Consider the following 11,797-nt stretch of genomic DNA (forward strand, 5'->3'; position numbering starts at 1 on the left):
CACATTTGTGATGGCTAGTGCTGGCACAGCAGTTACTGCACCAGCGCTAGCCCACCTTAGGATTGGGCTGTTATTCATTAATACCAAGGGGAAACACCCAAGAAACACTTTGATCAGCCCTTCCAAACGCCTAATTAAATTGTTTTCTAAAATTAAATTAAATTTGAAATTAAATTTCTAATTAAATTAAGTTGTTAAGTTAAATTGTCAACCTTGCTATATGGATGCAGGTTGCCATCTTAAATGAATTCCTTATTAAGTTATTTGGGATATTTTTTTGATAGGGGAAAAGGTCAGAACAGTTAGGCACTCTGGAACTGGGCATCTCATGAGATGCTGGAGGCCCTGGGGCAAAACTCTGGACTCCCCCCCCCCCCCGCTTAGCAGGTGGCAGGCAGTGTAAGATGGTTGCTCCTCCTATCTCCTCCTAGCAATGGGTGCATCTGCTAGAGAGAGTTTGCAAGAACACGTGACTCTGGGAGATGGTCCCATTTGTAGATGGGTGTGCCAAGTGCAGCTGTGATAAGAGTCTCCCAGCAACCACCATTACTGAAGGTCCAAGAGGCCGGTCTGAACAACTGGACACTTTAATGGGCATGGATCCTTGTCTGGTGCCCAGCCTGGACAGTGCTTCTGGCACTGTCCCTGAAGAACTGTGGCTAGAACCAAATGTGGTGATTTTGACAATTACTTCTCTTTCTATGATATAATGCTGCAACTCAAAAGTGTGCCTTTCCATTGTGTCAATAAAATGACCAATTTCTGCACATTCCTTTCTAGATATCTTGTTTGTACAGTATTTGTACTTATCAGAATTAGCAAATGAAACTTGTTATAATAGTACAAGGAAAAGTCTATTGTACTTTAAGATGTTCCGGCTGCATCTCAGATCAGATAATAGTTTTTCAAGGGTAGTTCTGAAGAATTTCTGCTCTTGTTTCTGCCTCACAATTGTCTTTTGTTGTGGTCTTTCACCCAGGCTGAACCCTTTAGCTTCAGCAGCTGAACCTTAAAATGCACCTGTTCAAACCATTCTCCCCTTGTGAACTACTACTGCTTCTATTGCCAACCTTCAAGAAACTATTGTCATTCAGTTGTGATACAACAATGATTGTAAAACATTCTTAGTATTTTGAGAGCTGAATGAGAACCTCATCTACTCTGAATGTTTTATAATCACAATATTTTTTGTTACCAATTTAGCTTTTGAATTTTAAGCAGCTGTTAGAACTATAAAGTATACCTGAAAGTATGAAAAGATTAGCAACACTGAAGTGATGAAGTGACTGAACATTGAAGTGACTGAAGCAGCTCCCCTGCTATTTTCCATAAATCCAAGATTGCAATCCCACACACACTTAGAAATAATTCTGTGTTCAAATGGGACTATTTTAAAAATACATTCATTTGGACTTGTCAGAGAAGGCAGACTGACCTAGGGGAGTAGTGCCTAGTGGTTAGTGCTTGCCTGTACTCCTTCTGCTTCCTACTCTTGCATTATTGTAGTAGTAGCTGAATGGGTAAAAACTTTGGTAGATTGTATCTACTGCCACCATCCCAGCCTATAGAGAAGGAGGTGGACTGTCTGGGAAAATCCACCTCTTAGGAGTTCCTATTAAAAATCAGTCTCACAGTAGCATTTGCAGAATGAAGAGACATAACAAACCAGTGAATTACCCATGAAAATTGACCAGGCAGACTGAGAGTCAAAATATAACAAGTGTATTGAAGAGCTAATAAAAAAGGATTAAACAAAATGGGAAATGAAAAGTGGATAATAAAAGTATAGCAGTAAATTGAAAAATGCTGGGGGAGGGGGGGAGAAGAACAAAGGTCTTTCTGTGCATCCTAGAAGCAGTTGGTTAGGATTGGGCTGGGAATCAATTATGTCAGTGGTGTATAGATGCAAATGGGGAACACCAAGCAGCAAGTTGTGTGCTGGAATATTTCCATGCATCAATTCAATTGATTCCCTTAGACGTTCAAGTGTGTGTGTGTGTGTGTGTGTGTGTGTGTGTGTGTGTGTGTGTGTGTGTGTGTGTGTGTGAAACTGGATAGCATCATAGTCACTTTTCTCTATCAGTTCAGCGAATTCCTCTGCTGTATAATTCTATAGACTCATTTCCTTCTCCCTCACTTGAATTTGTAACCATTTTTGATTCCTTTCCCCTGAGTTAATTAGCCTTCATGTTCTTCTTTTGGTTTGCACAGAGTTAAAATTGTCTCCTTGTAAGGGAAATGCAGCAAAAGGGCATTCAACGTTTTAATGTGCTTCAGCCTCTGTGTATCAAAGTGTGATGGGCCCATTTCCACAATGAAAAGTTGGCAAGTGAGAAATTCAGCAGGAAGATATTTGTTTTTAGTGCAAAATGCAGCATGTTGAAGACAACCTGAAAATGTAAGAAACAGAGTATGAAGTAAACAGCAGCCTCTGGTTTTAGCTTGTGACGGTTCCTTAGCAAATGTGTATACACTGTTCAATCTTTGTCCTTGAAGCTAGCAACTTAACTTTCTCCTGATCATTCCTACTTGTGACAGCCTCTGACTGTTTTTACTGTTGCAACCACTTATGACAGAATGTTTCTCTTGCATCCTCTGCAAAGTAAACAGCATGGTAGGCCAAGGACAGCTGGCTGTGGTCCATCGGAATAAACCAGTCATTCATGAGGACCTGCAGCCTAGTTTCTTCTTTACATGATCTCCCTTCAGTGGCAACTTAATGGATCAAAACCCCCTGAAATGTTTAGCTTTATTTATATAGCACCAGCAATGTACAGTATGTTTTGCAAAGCAGCATAAGTGCAACCAATCATCCCCTCTCCCCAGAAGACAGCTTTCCTACCCTGAGAAGCTCACAGCCTGCATCTTTACAACAATACAGGGGGAAGCTATACAGTAGATGGAAGAAAGGACTGGGGGAAAAGCAAGAGTAAAAAGGGACAAAAGTGAACAAATGCGGCTCTGGAGAGTTCTTTCAGATGTGGATGAATGAGCCAAAGACTTCCTGGAAGTTAAAGGGGGAGGGAGGGGACAACTTGAAAAGACTTGCATTTTTTATTTTTTTATTTTTTAAGGATTTACAAATTGCAATATAATTTAGGCAGAGATCACATTTGCCACCTGAGACTTCTCCTGCCCTCCTTCTCTCGTTTGCTTTGTCTGATTCTAATCATCCCTTTTTTGCGTAGGCCTTAATTAACTGCTTCCACTCTAGTTATCCTTCCCTGCCCACTTACTAGTTCTTGGCTAGGGGAACTTTTTTTGTTTCTGAAACGTTCTAAATCTGCAAGGGTTGTTGTTTTCCTCCCTGTTATTTGTGAACAATAAAAATGACAACGCAATAACAGTCAAAACAACAAATCCCATGTCTGTTCAGAGAACAGGTTGCACTCCAGCTTCTCATAGAAATCAAGTATATTTGTCCCCTCAAAATGGCCAGTGTATTACAACTGAGCAGGTGACTACAGTCGTAGTTGCTAATTTATCTGTCCAGGATTTCTGATCAGCAGGACACCACCATTGACTGTTTGTATCTGCTATTTGTATCTGATTGAGGTGAGGTGGATTCAGTAGTATGCAAGATTGGGGTGGTCCACCCTGCAGCCCACAGGCTGCATGGCCCATGAGGCCTGTTTTGGCAGCCTTGGAAAAGCCCCACTGTACCCACCATCTCCTCCTGCTTCAGTGACTTTTCAATCTCCCTACTGCACCATTCCAGCTTCTCCTTTGGAGAAGGAGAAGCCAGAATAGTGTGGCAGGGAGATTGAAAAGCCCCACCTTCTCTGCCAATTACTTCCATATTGGCAGTCAGAGTGCAATGCTGGGTCTTGCAGCCCCTGAAGTATTGGTTGGATCACACTGTGCTAGATCACCCTTCTCTTTCTCCAAAGGAGAAGCTGGAATGGTGCAGCAGGGAGATTGAAAAGTTGCTGAGGCAGGAGGTGGGTGCAGCTGGGCTTTTCCAAGGCTGCCAAAACAGTCCAAAAAACTGAAATTCAGTCCTTACGAGATGGAGATTATACAGGTATGCAATATGACTGTTTTCAGCTTACTATGGATGGAGTTGCACTCTTCCTCAAGAAGCAAATTCTCAGTTTGGGGGTGCTCCTTGATTTAGTTGTGTCACAAAAAGCACAAGGTGCTCCAGTGGCAGAAAGTGCCTTTAGTTTTACTTGCTGTGACTGGTGTACCAACCATAGCCCTTCCAAGACGGAGAGAGCCTACCACAGCTGTTCATGCACTGGTAACTTCCAAAGGTGCATATTGTTTGTATGCATTGTATATGTCCAGTGCTCTGGAGCAGGGGTGCTCAAAGTTTTTGGCAGGAGGGCCACAACATCTCTCTGACACTGTGTCGGGGGCCAGGAAAAAAAAAAAAATTAATTTACATTTCAAATTTGAATAAATTTACATAAATGAATATATTAGAGACAGAAAATGAATGAATGAATTCAATCCAGTTTATGATTACATTCACCCTAATAAGGGGGGGGGATCTTCATGCCAGTTTATTATCCCATTCACCCTAATGAGGGGGGGATCCTCATGCCAGTTTATGATCCCATTCACCCTAATAAGGGGGGGAATCTTCATGCCAGTTTATGATTCATTCACACACACACAAATGGAGGGGGATCTTCCACACTTTCAGACACATACACCTGCCTGCTCACCTGCCCCCTCGCCCTCCCTCCTCCTCTCCTTCTTTTGCTTGGGCTGCCTGCCTGCTTGCCCAGCTGCATGCCTACCTGCCTGCCCATGTGCTGCTGCTGCTGCCTGCCTGCCTGCCTGCGGGCTGGGCTGGGCTCCCCTCCCTCCTGATCTCTCTCTCTCTCCCCCCTGGCTCAGGTTGCAGGAGGGGAGGGGAGGGGAGGGGATCAGAGCCAAAAGGAGCTGATCCCAGCCCAGCCCATGGGCAAGGAAGAAGAGACTAGCAGGCAAGCGCGCAGGGTCTTTTATAGTGGGAAGTAATGCGAGACCTGCAAGTCTCATGGACCTGCAAGTCTCACGTTACCTTCCCACTATAAAAGGCCCTGCATGCCGGCTGGTCTCGTCTTTCCTTCATTGCCACTGAGCTCAGTGGCAGCGAGAGAAAGCAAGGCGTGGAGCTCGCGCAGCGGGCCAGCACAGGCTGGGGTGAGGGCCGAGTGCCCATTGGAGGTGGAGGGACCCCCTGGGGGCCGGATGGGGCCCCGCAGCGGGCTGCAAGTGGCCCACGGGCCAGGATTTGGGCACCCCTGCTCTGGAGGAAGGGCAAACATGCCAGGTGAGTGGGAAGGGAAGGCTCTCACTTGCTTCCCACCATGCCTGGGAGAGCAATCCTGTCTCCAACACAGACCAGAGTCTGTTTACAACCTCAGTCCCTTCTAGTTTATTCTTCAGTGCTCTCTTAAGAGGCACACAATAGAAGATGTCATAACAGACTGTGTTCTTGTTGTCCTTTCATTGTTTTATTGGTTTCCTGGATATATTTATGCAAGCTGTTCTCACATGCTTGAGGGTTTGTTTGTGGGATTATTTTTTCTTCTTGTTTAAGGTTTAAGGGCACAAAAGCATGTGTCAGAATCCAGAATGCGGTTGAATGCCTAATATTCCAGGAAGTCTTAGGGGTGCAGACAGACGTAAGAAGAGAGGTCACAGAACATCCTTAAGCCAGGAGTTTTCTCCTTGCTTCAGTGCTGAAATTACAACCATGCGTGCCAGCACAGAGAGTTCTTCCTCAGCTATCTGTCTTGCCATTCTCCACCCCCTCTCATGCTTCCTATGGGCTACCATAGGTGACTTTGCTGCATGAGCATTAATGTGTTGATCCACTAGTTCAGTGGTTCTCATACAATTTAGCACTAGAACCCACTTTTTAGAATGAGAATCTGTCAGGACCCACTGGAAGTGATGTCATGACAGGAAGTGGCATCATCTAGCAGGACCATTTTTAACAATCCTAGGCTGCAATCCTACCCACACTTACCAGGAGTAAATCCCATTTACTATCACTGTTTAAATAATATACATAGTAGCTTGTTAAAAGTACAGATCTGTAATATTTCCCCAAATGTAGTCACGCAACGTGGTACCATCGAGTTTAAAATATTAAAAATAAAATGTTGAAATGGCGACCCACCTAAAATTGGATCGCAACCCACCCGGTGTGTCCCGACCCACCCTTTGAGAAACACTGCATTAGTTCATCACCTTATTCATTGAAATAAAAGAAAATTCTTTAGCATCATTGCATTTAGGCTCACTCTAAGATGGGAAGTGTCCGGTGTGCACCAAAATGAACTTCTGCAGCACCTGTAGGCCCACAGCTGGGTCTCTGAGCTCCTATCCACACCTTCATGGTTATTGGAGCCACAAGCCAAAGAGCTACTGCGACAGGCCAGTTTCCTTCCAGATTTGACACCGTGCTAAGGAGGGTCATAGATGCATCCCTGGGCCCAGTGTGTACGGCTTGCAGCAGCAGTTAACACTGCATGCTTGATTCCCACTAATTTGCACATTGTACAATATTTCTATATGGCACCAAAAGTACAGCATCAAGGAAGCTGTAAAACAGAGGTCTTCAACAGGCTCACTTGCTCACCCCCTCACCTGTTCAGTTCTTGGAGATGAGTCCTGTATTGCAGGTTAGGGATTGAGGCTGAGCCCCAGTTCTTGATGAGTTGAAAACCACTGCTGTAAAAAACTATCTCTGGAATTTCCTGCTTCTTGGGGAAGTGGGCAGTGCAAAACAACGTATTTCTTCATGACTGCCTGTCCAGAAGTGGATCTTGATTGCTTTCATGCACATGAAAAATATTGTGTGCACACATGTTTTTCTCATATCCAAGGCAAAGTGTTTGTACATGGGTCTATTTGGAAGGTGCAGCCTTTGTAGAAAGCAGAGTGATGCGAATTTGTTTCCAGGCCTGCTTGGATTTTTTTTCCTGAGGTTCATTTTTTAAGGCACCTGACACCAGCAGGACGAAGGGAATACTGTACGTCAACTTTGACGGTTGTACGCAAGTCAGAACGGTACCACTTTGTCCTGTCCCCCGCAGCTGATAAAGCTGACGCTTACTTGAGAAACCTCAAACTGGGGAACAAAAGAACTATACAGTGTATCTGTTACAAGTACCAACGTCAGTCTGTAATGATCTTTAAACAAAAAATATGAACTGTGAATTCCTTCTCCCCACTCCACAAGCTGGAGTTGGAGCATGTTGCAAACACCTCTTTCATCTGCAACACTGTTGCTACCTTCTGATTCTGGCAACTTATGGACAGTCCAACTTATGGACGTGCCCCTGGACAGGCATTCACCATGTCATGGCAAAATGTGCAGGATGTCCTGGGATCACAGACTAATCAAAAGGATTATAGTCTTGTTTTCATTATTTCTAAATTAAGTGAGGAGTAGAAAATGATCCATAAGATCATTATAAGCCCTTCTGTATTGTATGCTGCATTTTCAGTTTTCACTATGGCTATGGCAAGCAATGTATATTTTGTTTCAATGACTGGAGGTGGTATTAAGCTGCTTTTGGGTGGGGTTACACACCTTCTTCAATAGCAAATTTGCAGCTTGGGATTGCTGTTAAATCTGTTTTTACACAGATTAGTTAGGCACCTGTGAGTTTTATGCCCAGGAGCTTGTCACTTGTATCTCTGTAGGATTTGCTTCCTGTCTTTGCCTCCTTCCAATCAGCCTCTGCTGGGACTGGGTAATTCTACCATACCTTCTGCATTGGGTGTGATGATGGGATTATTGAGCCGCTCCCAATACAATGGTACAACAGACCTATTCACCTGCACTTTGTGCCTCAGTATACAGAGGCATGCCCACATCAGTGATTCCTGTAGCAATACAGGGCATGGAAGATTCTTGCACACTCTAAACATGTTGTAGGGGTAAGAATGAGAAATCTGACTTCTTGGAAAATTGGGTGCTTTGGCTGTTGGTAGCCAGGGGATCGGTGAGCTAGCAAAACTGACAAATGGCACTGATTAGTGGATGGATGATGGCTTAACCCTGGCATTAAAGGTTTGCCTGTTTGAAAGGGCAGCAGTGATGTATCCATTCCTAATAGAGCGGCAATTCTTTTCGTACCACAATGTTGTATAATAAGCGTTTGGTGGTAAGATGGGTTCCGTGTGGAATCCAGGAGCTTTATGGATTTAGTAGCCTCTGTGTGCAGCAATGTGGGTCAAACGACAAAGCAGAGAAAACAAAAAAGAGATTGGGAGGGAATTATTGAAGTTTGAACAAAGGAGTTGTGTGCCATTGACTCAGCTACTCAGCAGATTTCATATAGCTCTGAAGCAAAGTGTTTGTAGATGAAGTGTTGCATAAGGAATGTATTCTGGTAATGTGCACAGGGATTGCACAGCACACTAATTATTCATACATAATATGTGGTACCACAAATGCCTAGAGCAAAATAAAACTGATTTGCTGAGTTATTTGCCTCTCTAATGCTTGCAGAAAATCATGTGAGACAGCAACACTTAAAATTGGTGCAGTGTTGTAGAGTTTAAATTCATACACTTCTGTATAGCAGTTGTGCATTGAATTGAGAATGCAGGTGGGGATCCATTCTCAGACCCCCTGCAGATATAGAAAATTGTGGATAACCCAATTTGTGATTGTTGGCCTCTTGAGCCTCTGAACAGGACTGGAGGGGACCAGAGTACAGTTCCAGTCCCCTTCAGAGGGCTCAGGTGGGGCCAAGTCTGGTTCAACGTGAATGTGGGGGATCCACATTGAGCCAGATCCTCAGATGTAAAATCCACATCACCAGGCTTCACCTATATGCATAAACGCAGGTCTTTGTGCACATCCACTAGACATTAAGATTGTCTACAAAGGACAGCACGAACAAAGATTTTTTGCATATTGACTTGTCAATGTATTTATCTTCCAAATGTTGGTGGGGAATGTGTGTAACTTGGCAGTGTAAGCAGAGAGTTGTATATATTTCCTGGCTACTACAATACATTTGGGGAATATGCTTACTAACTGTTGCAGTGTGTGAAATATACTATAGTTTGTCCTGGTTACTGTGAACGAATGATCAAGGGCTGTTGAGAAAAGAATATTAAGGTTTTCGAATAACTGTGGATGTGTCCTGAATGAGGACAATTCACATGCAGGTGTGGGACAGACGCTGGTGCCTGGGTGATGTGTATGTCTGAGAGCACTGTTTGTCATTGGAAGAGGCAGGGAGATTAATTTTTCTAGCTGGAGTGAACTGAAACTGAGGAATACAGTATTGTGAAACTGCACAGTTTGAACTTGTGCAGCTGCCTGAGTGGGGCATATCATTGGTCTATTTAAAGCAGTATTGTCTGCCACAGCACTCTACAGTGTCAGGCAGAGATCTCTAGTCTCTCATCACTTGCTAGCAGATCTTTTTAACTGGGGATGTGAGGGATTGCACTTTGGTTGGACCTTCTGTGTACAAGGCATGTGCCGAACTCTGGCTTCTGAGTTCTGACAAATCAATTTTATTTTGCCCTACCACTGAGCTCTGGCTTCTCTCTTGAGCTGCCCATAAAGAGAGCTTCTGCTTATAGGAGAAATGCTTCTTAACCACTGCTTCTGCTCTGCTTGTGAATAAAGCAAATATTGCATAGGTCCTATAACAGCCCAATCCTATCCACACTTTCCTGGGAGTAAGCCCCATTGACTCTAATGGGACTTACTTCTGAGTAGACATGCATAGGACTCGTCTCTAGTCCTCACACATCCAAAGGAAACAAGCCCCTCAGGAAAATGTGGAGCACATAACTACCTATAATCAGGGCTGTGCTGGAGTCACCATGGCGAGACTTGAGTCTAGCTCCTTCTTGCCCCCTTTGACTCAACTTGTGCACAAGTCATAGTGCACGCCTGCAGCGAATCACCCCGGAACTTCCCATGTCACTTTGACTTGAGTCAGAGTCCCCTGTGAAGCAAGCCATGGTGCTGGTCAGGCGCAACTTCATGGAAAAATAAACCACCATTTCATTTATATAAACAAAACCTGGCTGTTGTTCTTCAAGCAATTGTAGCAGTGCAGTGAGTGCAGAAAAATGATTGGTTCCATACGAGCCCCAGCGATGAAACACCTCCCCCCCAATTCACATCACGAGTCCCGATTCTGCCTTCAGAAGGAATGCCAGAGCATGGAACAGCAGGGACTGGGAGGTGCTTGAGCTCAGCCAGGTGGGAGTGGGTGGGACGGATTCTGTGAGAGTGGGGACAGAAGCGTTGAGCAGGAGGAGGGTTGTGTGCAGCAGCTGGGTGGCTTATCAATATGACCCAATCCTTTGCAGCTCAAAAGTAGTTCCATTGTGGCCGGTCATTCAATGAGCCTGCCAGAGCCATAATTTCTCTTTGATCACTAGGAACTGCCTCCCTCCCCCCAGCTTCCCCGCCTCCTTCTTTCCCCCTCTGTGGGCTTCTCCAGCCACTCCTAAGGAAAGAACCCCACTCCCTTCCCTTGGGCTTCCACCTTTGTTCAATGCTCATTGGTTTCTTCAGAGATGGACAAGAGAGCCTGCTCAGGCCTCCCTCCCCCTGCCTCCTGCTCAATGCAAAACAAAAACAAAACTTTCTGCCTCTTGAGTTGGAACTTCCCTGCTGCTTGCCTGGTCTGAATGATGGCCCCATGAGGTCTTTCATGCACTGAAAAAATTAAGCAAGAACACCCAGACTCATGGACTTGAGTTGTTCACATTCATGACTCACTTCTGAGTCAGTGGCCTGAGACTTGAGTCAGTGCCAGAGTCATTGACACACATGACTTGAGTGTACCGAGACAGCAAAAAACACGTGTTTTCATTACTCTAACTCAAGTCCCAAGACTTGAGTTCCCATCCCTGCCTATAATGGACACACATAATGCAGGGAAAATGTGTCAGAAGGTGAGATAGTAAATTGTGTCACTATTATCCAATCAGTTTAAATCAGTGAGCCTTGTTATGTGCATGAGGCCCAGGTATAACCTGCAAGGATAGAGTCTCTGCACTGTAGTCAAGGAATGTCATTTCAGGGTGTTCTAAAATGTCATAACTTCTTTCCAATTGTCTTCTGATTTTTGGCAAAGTATTATGTTGTTTACTCATAAGCATGATGTTTTTCCCCAAACAACTTGTTGAATTTCAAGGCTGGCCAGACTGCTAAGTGATCCTCAGCCTGACTTGAATGAATGAGCCATCACATATCTAATATTTGATAGAATTTCCATATCTTCTAAAATGCAGTAGTGCTTAGTGGAGGCATTTTATCCATTCAGCTCTGAGTTGTCAGGTACAATGTAGTCAAACACTGAAAAATCTAATGATGTGCATGCATGCATGCAGGCACATGATGTAACTCACTGTGAAAAATGCCTTTGTTATACCTACAAAAAGTTAGAACATTTGTAGCCAGTGTAAGTTGAGAACAAGTTGTAAAGAACAGTGCATTCCCTGATATCTAGCATTATAGCCTGTGTGGTTTGTGTGGCAGGAGTTCTAGCCATACCAGTTACAGCTGCCTTAGGGCAGAATTTTCAGGGCACACCCAGCTTCTCAAGTTTGTTATCTGGTAAGTACATGATAGTAAACCAGTGAGCTTCTACCACAGGCAGCTTTAAACACACACACACACACACACACACACACACACACACACACAAGTTATTTCCTGTTTCTGTTATGATTCTAGTTCTGAGCAGAAGAGGAGGATGTGCTTGGTGAGATGCAGTTGCACACAAAATGCACCAAGGGCTTTGAATGAAGAATGTGGGACTGTAGGATCAAGTCGTTGTTGTCACTTGGGTTATTAATTCTG

Source organism: Tiliqua scincoides, chromosome 4 (genome assembly GCF_035046505.1).
Source record: "Tiliqua scincoides isolate rTilSci1 chromosome 4, rTilSci1.hap2, whole genome shotgun sequence".
Lineage (NCBI taxonomy): Eukaryota > Metazoa > Chordata > Lepidosauria > Squamata > Scincidae > Tiliqua > Tiliqua scincoides.